At 44.0% G+C, this 14,775-nt stretch overlaps 1 protein-coding gene across 1 annotated transcript in view; it reads left to right on the forward strand.

Moving 5' to 3' along the window:
- The first annotated feature begins 385 nt into the window (after nucleotides 1–385).
- Nucleotides 386–14,775, forward strand: part of FOXN3 (forkhead box N3) — a 164,615-nt gene continuing 150,225 nt past the window's right edge. The window contains exon 1 of the mRNA XM_035107446.2: nucleotides 386–547. The gene's annotated coding sequence lies outside the window, so the exon portion shown is untranslated. The remainder of the gene's footprint in view (nucleotides 548–14,775) is intronic.

Raw genomic sequence — 14,775 nt, forward strand, 5'->3', positions numbered from 1 at the left:
TCACAATTTTATCAGACTTTCAGCTCTTTATGAAGCGTATTTCCTTTCACAACTCAAGTTCCACAGAGGTTGTTTTTTAAAACTCTGTTGTCCTGGCTTTTTTTGTGTATGTGTGCTTTTTTTTTAATTGGGAGGCCAAACGGGCATCGGTTGCCATTACGAAAATCACACGGCTGCTGTGGAAAGACTTAGAACCAGAAGCTTCTCCATTTGCCACCAAATGAACTAGGAGCTGAACTCTGCTGGTCAGACAGGTTGTTGAATGAGGGCATGTGACACAGTTTCAAAGCAGGATTTTGCCAACACCCTTCAGCTAGATGGGAGATACAAGAATCTTGTCAGGCATAGACTTGTGCGTGTACACAAAGATTGCAAAATACTTTGTTGCCGTTGCCTTGATTCTCTCTCATTCACACACTTTCAAACTCAGCTGCTTTTCTCCCTTTCTACAAATGGCGACAATGGGAATTCCGAAGTGTTATTTTATGCTCCAGTCCAAGAAGTGGATGGAAAGAGCCATATTACAAGCTCAGTGTGGCAGTTCCTGGTAGGTGATCGTGCCTTTTAAAATTTAAAGAGTAATGCAGCAAAATGTGCCTAAGAGGAACAAGCAGCGCAACTGTATCCCCCCCCCCAAATGACTGTATCAGGGTGTTAGTTGTGTGTGTGTGGACCTTTATGAAGTGCAAATGTTAAACTTCTCTGCTTCCCTTTGCATGCTTACACGTTAGTTTATGTGTGTTGCGTAAAACCTCTTGCAAGCTGGATATTCCTGCAGTACTTCTAAAACTTGCTCCAGAGACTGCCTCTTTTGCTTTTGCCTAGTTATTTCTTATCCTCCGAGTATCGTCTGGCATTCAGTCTGTATGCAAGTCCCATTGGCTTCACAGAGGGGAGAGGCGCTGACTTATCGGAGGGTGGAATTTGGCCTTCAGTTAGTTTCATTTTTAACTTTTGCACACTCAGTCCAAGGCTGACTTGCCCAAGGTTTAACTGCAGTTTCCAAAGCTGCGTGAGCAGCTTGCCTGAACTAGCAAAAAGGGGCTTGGAAACCGACGTGCGAAGTTGGGCAAAGTCCCACGTAAGCAAATGGCTTACATCTACAGCAAGTACTCTAACATTGACTACTGTACTACATTTCAGGATGCTAACTGCACAAACACTGCCTTTGAGTTAAACAAGTGGATGGAAATAGCTCTTATTAATGTAAAGGCCTTGGAGGGGGGAAGGGACAGGAAAGGCTGTTGCTACATTTATTATCTGGGCCAGGGAAAAAAAGAATGCAGGATTTGTTTTTAAAAATAAATTAAAATATGATTATTATTATTTTATTGCTCTGCCCTGGATTGTGCAAGTTATCACGCAAACCGTGCCAGCTTGGGTGGCATTTTCGTACAACTCAGAGCCGAAGCAAATGTAAAGAAAGAGTAATCAAGAGCTGAAATAATTGAAAGTGACTGTCGCTGTAGTCTATTCCTTTTGGTCGCAGTGCTTCTCATTCATCACATGTGTATCGGTATTCTTGCATCCGTAGAGCCAGGTTCCGTTTTAAGGTCAGCCTTCAATTTCTGGAGAATATAATTTAAAGCTATTTATAGTGCTATGCGATTGCCTGTAATAACTAATAGGGAGAAGGGGGACGAGCAGGGTGTGTGTGTGAGGAAGGCCTGCTTTCTGCAGCCGAGAAATAAATGTGCAACAGCTGTGTCTGCCTTAACTTGATTCAAGTTTTTGTGTGTTTTTTTTAAAGTGTAGACATAAGAATGACTCCGGACAAAAGAGCAGAAGCGAGCCGGGCTATCTGTTGTTATTGTAAGACTCTTTGCAGGCGTTAATTCTGGCTCATCGGGAGAGAGCTGGATTTCTGTGTTTAAAGTTTACTTTGCTGTTTGTCTGGAGTGGGGTCAGTGTTGTGGTGAATAATTTATAGGCAGCATGAATGAGCTCATTAGTCACCTTTTCAGAGTTTAAATGAGTTTGGTGGTTGTCATTACATGGGCCCTTCTGTTCAGCCGCATGGCAAAATGACAGTTTGGCAGTTGGCTTGCTTGTAGCAGGCTAGGCTGCCTCTTTTCAGCGTGGGGTTTTCTTTTGTGTCCTATTCAAACCCCCCATTCTGTTGCCCAGCGCTGGTCTGGTAACTCTCAGGCTTTGGGCATTTCTTCAGCGGAGAGCTGGTGGTTGCATTATATGGCTCCTGGGTCCTCTTATTGTAGACTCTGCTGTCCTCCTTCTGAGTTATCCGTCATTTTCGTGCAACCAGCAGGTCTGGAGAATCCTGGTGTTTTTATGAGGAGACTCCAAAGCAGCCCATTTAGGATTGAGGCTGCTCAGAGGCCATGCAATGCTGTTTGGATGCGGGGAGAAACCAAAAACAAAGGAGGAGTATCATGGAATCATAGAATTTTAGAGTTGGAATGACACCAAGGGTCATCTAGTCCAACCCCCTGCAATGCAGGAATCTTCGGACAAATGTGGGGCTTGAACCCATGAGCCTGAGAATAAGAGTCTCATGCTCTACCTACCGACTGAGCTATTTCAAGGAATGGGATGAAGTCTCCTGAAAAAGTGCATGGCTAGGTGGCTTGGAAGCCTGAACGAGAACATTCCAGAACTGCAACGTTTTGTTGCAGGCCTTGCTTGTCAAGAGCGATCGCTTTACTCTTTGTGACGCAAATAAAGAAGAAGCAAACGGAGTGAGGTTGCCATTTTTCTTTTTGCTAATTCTGCCCTGCTGCATGCAAAAGTTTAGCAGGGGAAGCTGATGGAGAGGAAGTGATGTGAAAAACTTCCCCTGTTAACCTACGTGTGTTATTGTTAATACTTCTGTTCCTGTATCTTTAACAAGCTTTCAACCTCAAACCTCAGACAGCTGTTTTAGTCTAGGAGTGCCATAATTTGCTTCAAAGTTTGCTGTTGGCTTGTTTGCATGTGGAAGAGTGTGAAGAGGGGCAAGCTTAATGAGCCTATCTGTTTAGATGTTTCATCACCGATCATCACTTGATCCAAGAATTATTTTGTACACCAGGAAGCATGCAAATAACTAGATTAATATAACAACATAAACAGAGCCTGCTGGATGAGGTCAGTGGCCCGTCTAGTCTATTGGGTGCTTGTGGGAAACCTGCAAGAGCGACATGAACTGCAGTTTCCAGCAATTGGTATTCAGAAGCATCACTGCCAGACCCAGCCATAGGATAAATGGATTGACTGCATTTCTCCAAAGAGTGCAAGGTGGCGTACTTGGTTCTCCCACTCAACAACAACCCTGCGAGGTAGTTTAGGCAGAGAGGCAGTGTCTGGCTCAAGATCACTCTGTGAGGCTTAACGGCTGAGTAGCGATTTGAAGCCTAGTATCCTAGGTAGTACTACTACTATACATTAAGTTTGTATACCACCCTTCATCTGCAGATCCCAAGGTGCTTCACAACCTAAAATAACAAAATGAAACCCACAAAATACATGGTAAAACTAAGAACAACAATAACAAACCAATAACCCCCCCCTCCAATGACACAATGAAAAGGGCATCGGATGTCAATCAGCCAAAAGTCTGGTTGAAGAGGAATTATTTTCGCCTGGCATCTAAAGGTGTATAATGAAGGCACCAGCCAGACCTCCCTGAGGAGAGCATCCCACAAAGAAGGAGCCATCACAGAAAAGGCCCATTCTCGTGTTGCCACCCTCCGGACCTCTCATGGTACTAGTCCAATCCTCTAACCACTACACCACACTGGCTCTCAATAGTGCATCCAGCCAGACCATGACAATTGCAGATTTTTCCAACAGCCCTTTAATATTGGTCTCTAATTTTGTTACTTTGTTTTTATAGTATAAATAAAGTTTCTGAATAGCTACTGGTTGTTTTAAAATTATTTATTGTGTTTTATTCTACATTTGAATGTCACTTTGATAACAAATGGTATTGGGTATAACAACCAATAAAGCATAAAAGGCTAGCTGCAGAGATTCTTTATGTAATGATGGATGGGGTGGTTGTTGAATTCAACAGACTGCTGAAGCTATCTGTTCCAATTAAGGAGTGACCACTTAAGAATTAAAACTAGAAAGTATAAGGAAGTGGTATTTTGTGACCTTTATAGCTTAAGGATTTATCTACATGGGAACTATGTTGTTGTTGTTGTTGTTTAGTCGTTTAGTCGTGTCCGACTCTTCGTGACCCTATGGACCATAGCACGCCAGGCACTCCTGTCTTGCACTGCCTCCCGTAGTTTGGTCAAACTCATGTTCGTAGCTTCGAGAACACTGTCCAACCATCTTGTCCTCTGTCGTCCCCTTCTCCTAGTGCCCTCAATCTTTCCCAACATCAGGGTCTTTTCCAAGGATTCTTCTCTTCTCATGAGGTGGCCAAAGTATTGGAGCCTCAGCTTCACGATCTGTCCTTCCAGGGAGCACTCAGGGCTGATTTCCTTAAGAATGGATAGGTTTGATCTTCTTGCAGTCCATGGGACTCTCAAGAGTCTCCTCCAGCACCATAATTCAAAAGCATCAATTCTTCGGCGATCAGCCTTCTTTATGGTCCAGCTCTCACTTCCATACATCACTACTGGGAAAACCATAGCTTTAACTATACGGACCTTTGTCGGCAAGGTGATGTCTCTGCTTTTTAAGATGCTGTCTAGGTTTGTCATTGCTTTTCTCCCAAGAAGCAGGCGTCTTTTAATTTCGTGACTGCTGTCACCATCTGCAGTGATCAAGGAGCCCAAGAAGGTAAAATCTCTCACTGCCTCCATTTCTTCCCCTTCTATTTGCCAGGAGGTGATGGGACCAGTGGCCATGATCTTGGTTTTTTTGATGTTGAGCTTCAGACCATATTTTGCGCTCTCCTCTTTCACCCTCATTAAAAGGTTCTTTAATTCCTCCTCGCTTTCTGCCATCAAGGTTGTGTCATCTGCATATCTGAGGTTGTTGACATTTCTTCCGGCAATCTTAATTCCGGCTTGGGATTCATCTAGTCCAGCCTTTCGCATGATGAATTCTGCATATAAGTTAAATAAGCAGGGAGACAATATACAACCTTGTCGTACTCCTTTCCCAATTTTGAACCACTCAGTTGTTCCATATCCAGTTCTAACTGTAGCTTCTTGTCCCACATAGAGATTTCTCAGGAGACAGATGAGGTGATCAGGCACTCCCATTTCTTTAAGAACTTGCCATAGTTTGCTGTGGTCGACACAGTCAAAGGCTTTTGCATAGTCAATGAAGCAGAAGTAGACGTTTTTCTGGAACTCTCTAGCTTTCTCCATAATCATGGGAACTATAACTGGGCTAATTCTCCCATTAGTATTAGGATTATAAATTAAACACAAGTTAACAATGGAAAGAGCCTGGTATGAACTTTGTGATTGGGACTAAAGTTCTCAAACTTCATTTAAAAACAAACAAACACCTACCCCCCACCAATTTATTTTATAACCTGAATACTCCAGAGTTGTTCCTAGTATAAGAAAAAAAAACCCCACCTTGTCTGTAGAGTTTTAATCCATATTAGTGGCACTTTGAGCAACTGTGAATTAAATTAAATACCTAATGGTGAAGGTTTGCTGTAGATTTCTTAGGTGAGATTCTCTGTCAGTAGAGTTGGAACAGATGCGGTTGTAACCTTTTTAGGACTAAAATATCCACCTGATGAAGTTAAACAACAGATCAACAGAGCCAGACTGATACCTAGAGAGAACCTGCTGCAAGACAGACCCAAAAAAGAAAATAACAGAACACCACTAGTCATCACATACAGCTCCCAAGTTAAAACAGTACAACGCATCATCAGAGATCTACAGCCTCTCCTGGACAATGACAGCTCCCTTTCTCAAGCTCTGGGAGGAAGACCTTTCATTGCCTACAGATAGCCACCCAATCTTAAACAACTCCTCACCCACAATAATACAACCACCAGACTTAACATGGACACTGGTACCAGAGCCTGCAATAAACCCAGATGCCAACTTTGCTGCCACATACACCCGGACAACACCATTACTGGCCCCAACAACATCCAACATACCATCTCAGGACTATTTAATTGCTCATCTTCTAACATTGTGTATGCCATCAAATGCCAACAGTGCCCTTCAGCTCTCTATATTGGACAAACAGGCCAAACCCTACGCCAAAGGATAAATGGACATAAATCTGACATCAGGAACCATAAGACTGAAAAACCAGTAGGAGAACACTTCAATCTCCCAGGACATTCTATACAAGATCTCAAAGTAGCTGTCTTACTACAAAAGAATTTCAGAAATAGACTGGAAAGAGAAGTTGCTGAATTACAACTTATCACCAAGCTCAAAACCATGGAGGGACCTGGTTTGAACAAAGACATAGGATTCTTATCTCATTATGCATGATCAAGCTTTCTTTAGCGCCTCAGCCCTTGCTTTTCCCCCACAGGACCTATTGCAGTCATCAGCAGTTGTTAACAGCCATCAACAGGTTTACCACTCCTATCAGCCCATCACCCATTCCCACCACCCCCACCACCCTCTGAATATACATAAGGGTTTGGCTCTTCTGTTTCAGTGTATCTGAAGAAGTGTGCATGCACACAAAATCTCATACCAAAATAAAAACTTAGTTGGTCTTTAAGGTGCTACTGAAGGAATTTTTTTATTTTGCTTCGACTCAGACCAACACGGCTACCTACCTGCATACAATCAAAGTCTGCAATAAGCCATGTATGTAATCTTTAAGGTGCCACAAGATTCCCTGTTTTGTGTGTTTCCTGTAAACAAGTGACATGGCTATCTGTCTGGAATAAGAACCAACACACTACAGGCAACTTTCAGCTTCTGTTATGGTTACATTCCGGGGATAGCGGGTAAAACCAAATGTATAGTCCAAATGCAATGGATTCAAATTCTTTTTTCCTGGCTGCCCACCCTGATTTTATTTTATTTACCAAGCACGTAAAGTTGAATGCTCACAAGTTAAATGTGTGACTTTCGAGTGACCTGTAAAGGTAAAGGGACCCCTGACCATTAGGTCCAGTTGTGGCCGACTCTGGGGTTGCGGCGCTCATCTCCCGTTATTGGCCAAGGGAGCCGGCGTACAGGTTCCAGGTCATGTGGCCAGCATGACAAAGCCGCTTCTGGCGAACCAGATTAGCACATGGAAACGCCGTTTACCTTCTCGCTGTAGCGGTGCCTATTTATCTACTTGCACATGACGTGCTTTCGAACTGCTAGGTGGGCAGGAGCTGGGACCAAGCAACGGGAGCTCACCCCGTTGCGGGGATTTGAACCGCCAACCTTCTGATCGGCAAGCCCTAGGCTCAGTGGTTTAACCCACAGCACCACCCACGACCCTGAGTGACCTGTACTTGATGCTAAATATTTTGTCAAAAGTTTCATCTTGTTTATCAGTTTACCTGAATCAAATTTGGGAAAATCTCTGCAGCTCGCTGGTAGAGCATCTGCTCTGAAAGCAGAAGGTCTCAACTTCATCTCCAGGGTAGGGCTGGAAGAGATCCTTGCCTGAAATCCTGGAGAGTCTGTGTGGACACTATTAAGCTAGATGGACCAATGGACTGACTCAATATAAGGCAGCTTCCTCTATTCCTAAATAATGTCCCTCCAGGACGATGTCCCAGGTTAATAAAACAAAAATTAAAACAAAAACAAAACACCCCTGTTCTTTACCAGGTCCTTGGCTAAATCTGTATGTAGACAAACTTTTGTGTTTTGACAATAAACCTAAATCCTTTTGCTGTGGCTTTGGGTTTTTTGGGGGTTGGGTTTTTTAAAAAATCTTTTTATCCCTGCCTTTTCTTTCCTTTCCTTGCCCTTTCCATCCTGCAGCCACTTGTGTGTTTTTTCTCCACCATTCATGAATCAATATATTCTTGATTAGGTCTGTAATGTTTACTGACAGTGAACGAGAAGTATATAATTTTAGGGCAAAGTATACAGCTTTCATTATAAGTTGGGAAGTGCATGTAACTAGAATAGCAACATCCATCAGAGCAAGTTATTATAAGGAGACTGTTTTATACAAAAACACTTTACAGCACATTTTATTACGTGAAAATCATTTTTCTTTAAAAAAATGTACACAAGCCGCAGACGTATAATTTACTCCCTCTGATTGTTGTTGACCTCATGTATACTTGTTAAAAGATTTGCTGTGATGCTCATTTTCTCAGTAAATTCAGCTCTCTCTAGATTTTCCTGTATCATAGCTTAAGTGTAAGTGATAACTTGGATGGTCCTTAACGGGAAGCAATAGGGTGACTGTATAACCTTGATTATATACTAATCTGTCCAGAAAGTTATTCAGAAACAAGCTTTCTGTCAATAAATTAGTCTGCATCAGGTTTGTATGAGTTTCCTGAATGACTGGAAATGGATTCTTCAGGTCAATTTACAGATATTTATTATCAGTTTTCACACTACTACAGGAAAAGACATTGGGGAACATCCAAGTGCTCTATACAGGTAAGCAGTATTTTCTGTCTCTTGCTGATTATTCTGTTAGGACACAGTGAGCTCCAGAGCGGGCTAACATTCTTCTCCTCTGCTGATGTCTTTGGAGTATGAAAATATATCCTTCCTGCCTGTGGGATTATCTCCCTTTAACAGTGCATGGGATTACCTTTGCAATTGCTTTAACCGTCCTATTCTTCAGATAACAAATGGTTTTATAACTGAAGTTTCACAGTGTAGTAGCCCACCCTGTGATGTTACGACGAAGGGCTGGTAAAAATTCGTACCACATTGGGTTGTACTCAACACACACATGTAGAGATCCACTTGAGGAACAGGACTTATTATTATAAGAGAGGGAAGCACACCATCCCTCTCTTAAAACGATGGAGCGGCCAGGACGCCGGGCCTCTCTGCAGGCTGTGCTCTCCTCTTCCTGGCCCTGCCAACCTCCCCCCCCCAGCTTCCAGGATTTAACCCCAAATCTCCTCTGGATCCACCTTCTTCCGTGGCCATTCGTTCCCCATTCGTTGCGGTCAGTGCTTTTGGATCGGACTCACAGAAGGGCAGGGTCTTGCCTCCTCTGGCCATTGCACATCGCTGGGGGTGGGGTGGGGTGGAAAAATGAAGGTGAGTACCTGGGGGGTGGGGGGCGAGCAGCTCACCACACTTTGCTTAGAGTCCCAGCGCCTCCAGGGAAGAGAAGAGCTTTCCTTTTTTTTTAATGGAGGGGAAGAGCTGGAGGTCCAGATGTATTTAGTTCTCAGCATGGTGATAATTTTTATTTTTATTTAAAGAGCGAATTAATTGGGAACACCAGTGCACCATGCACAGCTGAGGAAAGCGCAGGCGAGGCAATGGGCACACGTGTGGGAAGGTGGGGGGACCCCCCGTGGGGGTGGGGGGCGCCGGAGGGATCCCTACACCATGGCGCCAGATGAGCTTAAGACGGCCCTGGGGGTGGACAGAGGATATCTTCCCGGTGCCACTTGCCTGGTTCGTTTTCTGCTACTGATCTCAACTCGGATTGAAGCCGGCTTAGGGGGGAAAGTGCATCAAACCACAGTATTTCACAAGAAACCGCAGGGTGGCTCTGCATCCTGGGTAATGTTGTGTGTATAAGAATTGGGGGGGGGGAGCAGTAGGACTGCACTGGAGCCAGAGTAAATGGTAATGTGTACACAGCCTAAATTTCCGTCCTTAAAGGAGGCGTAGGAAACTCTGGCCCTCTAGATCAGGCATGTCAAACCTACGGCCCTCCAGATGTTTTGGACTACAATTCCCATCTTCCCCAACCACTGGTCCTGCTAGCTAGGGATCATGGGAGTTGTAGGCCAAAACATCTGGAGGGCCGCAGCTTTGGCATGCCTGCTCTAGATGCTCTTAGGCTCTGTCTCTAGGCATGCAGCTCTACATTACGGGACTAGTTTAATTGTAATGATTTCACTGAAAGAATCCTGGGGATGGGGAGTGAATTTTTTTTTTTTAGTCTCCTGGGAAAAAGCAACATGTGTTAAACCCATTTAAGTTTATAGTGTGAATTTGCTCTCCAACTGTGCAATGAATCCAGGTAAAGTCTTATGGGGGTTCTGCAGGCTTCATCTTAGCCGAGATTCTTTGCTGAGGTGGAGACAAAACACCAGCCTTGTCAATTTCATTTCGCTTGTCAACCTGCTGCCAAGGTAACCTGGATAATGTCTGGAGAACCCATTTGTCACTTTCTTTACTTCATAGCGCTGCAAGTGCACATGCACTTCAAAACCAGTAGGTGCTTGTGGCAGTCATGCTGATTGTGCTATGCAAGCGAATAATTGCGTTTTCCTTGCGAAAGTATTATTATATATTTGTGCAAGGGAAATGTGGTATCTGTAAAACCTGCACTGCAGCAGTATGAGAACATAGCTAAGTAACTCGCAGCAAGAACAACAACAAAAAAGGTATCATTGCATGTTTATTGCACAGAATCTACCCTCCAACATTCCTCAGATGGAAACAGGGGCATTTATCACTCCCCCAACCCCCAGTTTTTGACTCCCCTCACAGAGCATTTCCTATCAGAAGAAGGATGAGTGCCATCACCACTGCTTAAATAGGACAAAGCACACACACCCTCCACCGTCCTGAGAAAGCCTCCTAATCCCGATTTTATCTTATTTTTTGGGTAGATTTACAAAAAGTAAAACACACGGCATTCTTTTATTTTTTTTGAGAAAGGAGCAAGATTAGACACAGGCGCTCAAAGCATTAAACAAACAAACAAACAAACAAACCAAAACTCCTTGCACTCTGCTCTGCTCCCCCTTTCTTCCTGCCCAGGGCAGCCCTGCCCTCTGCCTGCACCTCAGAGCAGCACATCACCCAGAGCTGGGCCTTGGTAAAGGCAGCCTCTCCCCATCTTTGCCCGCTCTCCAGCAGCTGCTACGAGTTGCCCAAGGGAGGAGGCCATGGAGAAGCAATGGGATGCTCCCTCACAGTCATCCCTGCCGCCGCCGCCGCTCAGGACAAGTGCTGGATTTCATAATTTCGGGACTGTCCCTGGAACATAGGGACACTTGGAGGGTATGGAATCAGGGACGCCCTGGAAAAGCCTAGGCCGCTCTTGCTTTATTTTCTGATTCCCCATCCTGCTTTCCACCCACTGACCCACTTCAGGAAATTGGGAGTAAGGGAGGGAGGGTGTAAGGACTGATGTGGTTTTTCTACTACTACTTTCTGTAATGCAATTGTACATATTAGCCAATGCAGGCTTTATGGTCAAATTATCCTTGGTATTATGTCCTGCATTTACAACAACTGACACAAGTGCCATTGTGTGAAAGCACCCTTAGGGTAGATTAGACATGCCCCTGAGTGAAGAGCATGTGTCTTTTAGAAAGCATTTGTACTGTATGTGTGCATGTAGACTGCCTGATATTTGAGAAGTAGGGAAAGGGCTGGCAATGGGGGCAGGAAACTTGGAATGTAATCCAATCAAACTTGGGTGTGATTCTAAGTAGTAATTTAATCACCACTTGCAACAATTAAGATTCCATTCCTATACACAATGACCTGTGCAGGCTAACCTTGCACTAGCATTGCACTAAAATAACTACAAAGTTGGTCAGACTGATTTTAAGCTTAATCCTTCATAACTCACAGGGATTTCTTCCTCTTGTGTTCTAATTTAGGTTACAGAACTCTCCATGGATCTCTTTAGAATCAAATGACTGTTTTCCCCTTTAAGATCAAATGGCACAGAACTGGTTCTTGGATAAATAAGACCATTCCGGTTTCCCCTCTCCTAGCTATGTATTTAAAAGTGTGTGTGTGTGTGTGTACTCCCCGTTGGCTCCCCTCCGCCCATCATGCCCCAGAAGAGCTGCTGTTTATTGCCACTGAAAACAGTGGTCATTAAATTGACCTACATGTTTTTTGAGACACTTGACTTTTGACATCAGTGGCAAATAGAGGGATAATGCCTCCTCTTCTGTTGATTTACCTACTTATCGCTCTCTGAAAGGACTCTCGGAGCTCTTTCGAGTGTAAACATTTCTGTGGGTGGGGTTAGCATTTGGTAACTTTGGGTTGCAGTCTTAAAAACAACAAAATGGCCATGAGATAAGGGGTGTTTGACTTAATGCAAGGTCCAGCTTTAGCTTTAGATAAAAAGGCATGCTTGTAGGGCAAGCAAGGATAAAAGAACAATGGTATTTTGCTTTGTAAGGGCCATTGTTTTATTTATTAATTCCTGTTGCTAGTAGGAAGTAAGATTGGCAATGTTGCAGGGGGCTGCCTTGGGCAGTGTGGGAATCTGCTGTACATTATCCAGGACAAGCTTCAGCCACTGTTCTGGAGTTATAAGATACAGGGATACAATAATAAAGCGATGTCATTCATAGGCTCCTGCCTATCAGAACGGTGCTATTACTCAATTAGCAAAGGGTATTTTATTTTTCTCTGTGGCCTATACTAAAATTAGAATCTGTTGCCCAGATCTTTAATTAGAAGATATTCGAAAGGGAAAAGGGTTTTTGTCTCAGTTATTGAGATTTATTATGAACATGTGAGTGCTTAATGAGGTTTTAGCAACTGGGAGGGGGGCTAGATTACAGTTTTCTGATAAAATATCCTTCAACGTGAAATTTCAGTTCTGCATGTATGTATGCGACAGGTAGGAATGCAAGGAAGATACGTGCTCTATTTTACGTTGGTTTGTACTGTTGTATGTCCATGGAGATTTATACCCATCTGAGCAAAAGCATGTACAGTGTAGCATACGGTCTGAAGAATGCAATAGTGTTCATTAGTGGTGGTTGCTTTTTCTGGCATTAAATATATGGGCACATTGCAAAACTTAAACATAAAAAGGTAAAGGTAAAGGGCCCCTGGCAATTAAGTACAGTCGCAGAAAACTCTGGCGTTGTGGCGCTCATCTCGCTTTACAGGCCGAGGGACAGGGGCGTAGCAAGGGGGAGCAAAGGGGGCGGGGCACCCTGGGTTCCACACTGGAGGGGGGGACACTCAGTGCGCCCCCCCTGTGACTTCCAAGCCAAACGCCGCGGTGGTGCCCGGTAAAAAGGAAGCCTTGCTCGGTGCTACGGCTGCTGGAAGCCAGCTGCCGCAGCCCCGACTGAAACTTTTTACCAGGCGCCACCGCGACGCTCGGCTTGGGAGTCACGGGGGGGGGGCACCCCATGATGCAGCATCACACGACGTCTGCACATGCGCTGAACATTGCGCCGACAAACCCCGAGTTTGCTGCCCCAGGTGCCGCTCTGGCTTCCTCCGCCAGTGCCGAGGGAGCCGGCGTTTGTCTGCAGACAGTTTTTCCAGGTCATGTGGCCAGCATGACTAAGCCGCTTTTGACACAATGGAACACTGAAACCAGAGCAGCACATGGAAACGCTGTTTACCTTCCTGCCTGAGCAGTACCTATTTATCTACTTGCACTTTTTGGCATGCTTTTGAACTGCTAGGTTAGCAGGAGCTGGGACTAAGCAATGGAAGCTCACCCCGTCACATACCCCTCATTAAAATAAATAGGATCTTACAATCTCAACCATGAGTACTCAGAAGTCCCACTGAATTCAATGGGGCTTACTCCCAGGTAAACAGGCTTAGTTGGGATTGCAGCCTGATTTTAGGCATCTTGCTCAAAAGCTAGTCCCACTCTGTTCTATTTGAATTTACTCCAAGTAAATTATGTATGGAATTACATTACCAGTCAAAAGTGCTTTATCATTGGCTAGATCCTGCCCATACTGAATAAACTCTTTCCATTGATGTGCACTCCTTGCATTAACAGTGCCGGGTTTAATCCATGTTTACACAAGGTTATCCGAAATGCATATATATCCTGTACTTTGCTATGCAATGCTACTTTTTCAACGTGTTGATTCTCAAACCAGCTTCTTACGGACCGCAGTCCTTAAGCTGTTCCTAATTTGTCTCTATCCAAAGTGTGGAAACACCTTTGCATAAGGTAAATTTGCCCGTTTGGTCAACTTGCCCTGGTGGGTACACAAACAGAAATGAATCTGATACTAATGAAGCAGTGCTGATGTGAACAATTGTGAAATGCACCCGGAAAAGAACAAAACTGTGCTCTAAAAACCCCTAAGATGCCTATATGTGAATAAAAGGCCTGGACCTTGGTTTCTTATGACCTTAGACCAGAGACACTTGGTAGATCCCACCCAAATTCAGGTCTGAATGCCACAGGCACGACATCATCATCGTGTCACTTTTCTTACAAGGGAAACTCAAAGCAATTTACATTTAAACCAGTTAAAAAATTACAACTAAATCCTAAAACGCAGCAATTCAAATGAAAGACTAAAAATGCAGTTAAACAAAAAGGCAATATAAGTCCTGCAACACTGGAAGAGGCCTTCAAATTTAGGACTCATAACTGAAACATTAGCTTTGTAGCACAAGTTTGGGGAAATCTGGGCTAGTGAAATGCATGAATTCATCCTGATTGCTTTAGCCTCTGTATGGAAAGAAATGTTAATGTGCAGATTAGGCTGTTAGATCCTTTTCTGGATCAGCAGTTGACTCAAGGAGGAGGGGAGAGTCTGGGGTAGATGGGAAAAGGCTTGCTTGATTAAAAAGAACATGGGACGTAAGATGGAGGAAGATCTCAACCTCACCTTAGATGGCTTGGATGATTCGGAAGAGCCATGGAAAGGCTGTTGAGAAAAATACTTGCATAAAAAAAACCTCAGAGCCTAAGTGTTCATAGACTGACCCTGCAGCTTGTTGTGGAACCCAGTTGTAGTAGAATTGCAACACTTTAAGATATTGCACAAGTTATAATTGAGCAGGCACGGAATACTGTGGGAGGGGAAAA

The sequence above is a fragment of the Zootoca vivipara genome, chromosome 1 (genome assembly GCF_963506605.1).
Source record: "Zootoca vivipara chromosome 1, rZooViv1.1, whole genome shotgun sequence".
NCBI lineage: Eukaryota > Metazoa > Chordata > Lepidosauria > Squamata > Lacertidae > Zootoca > Zootoca vivipara.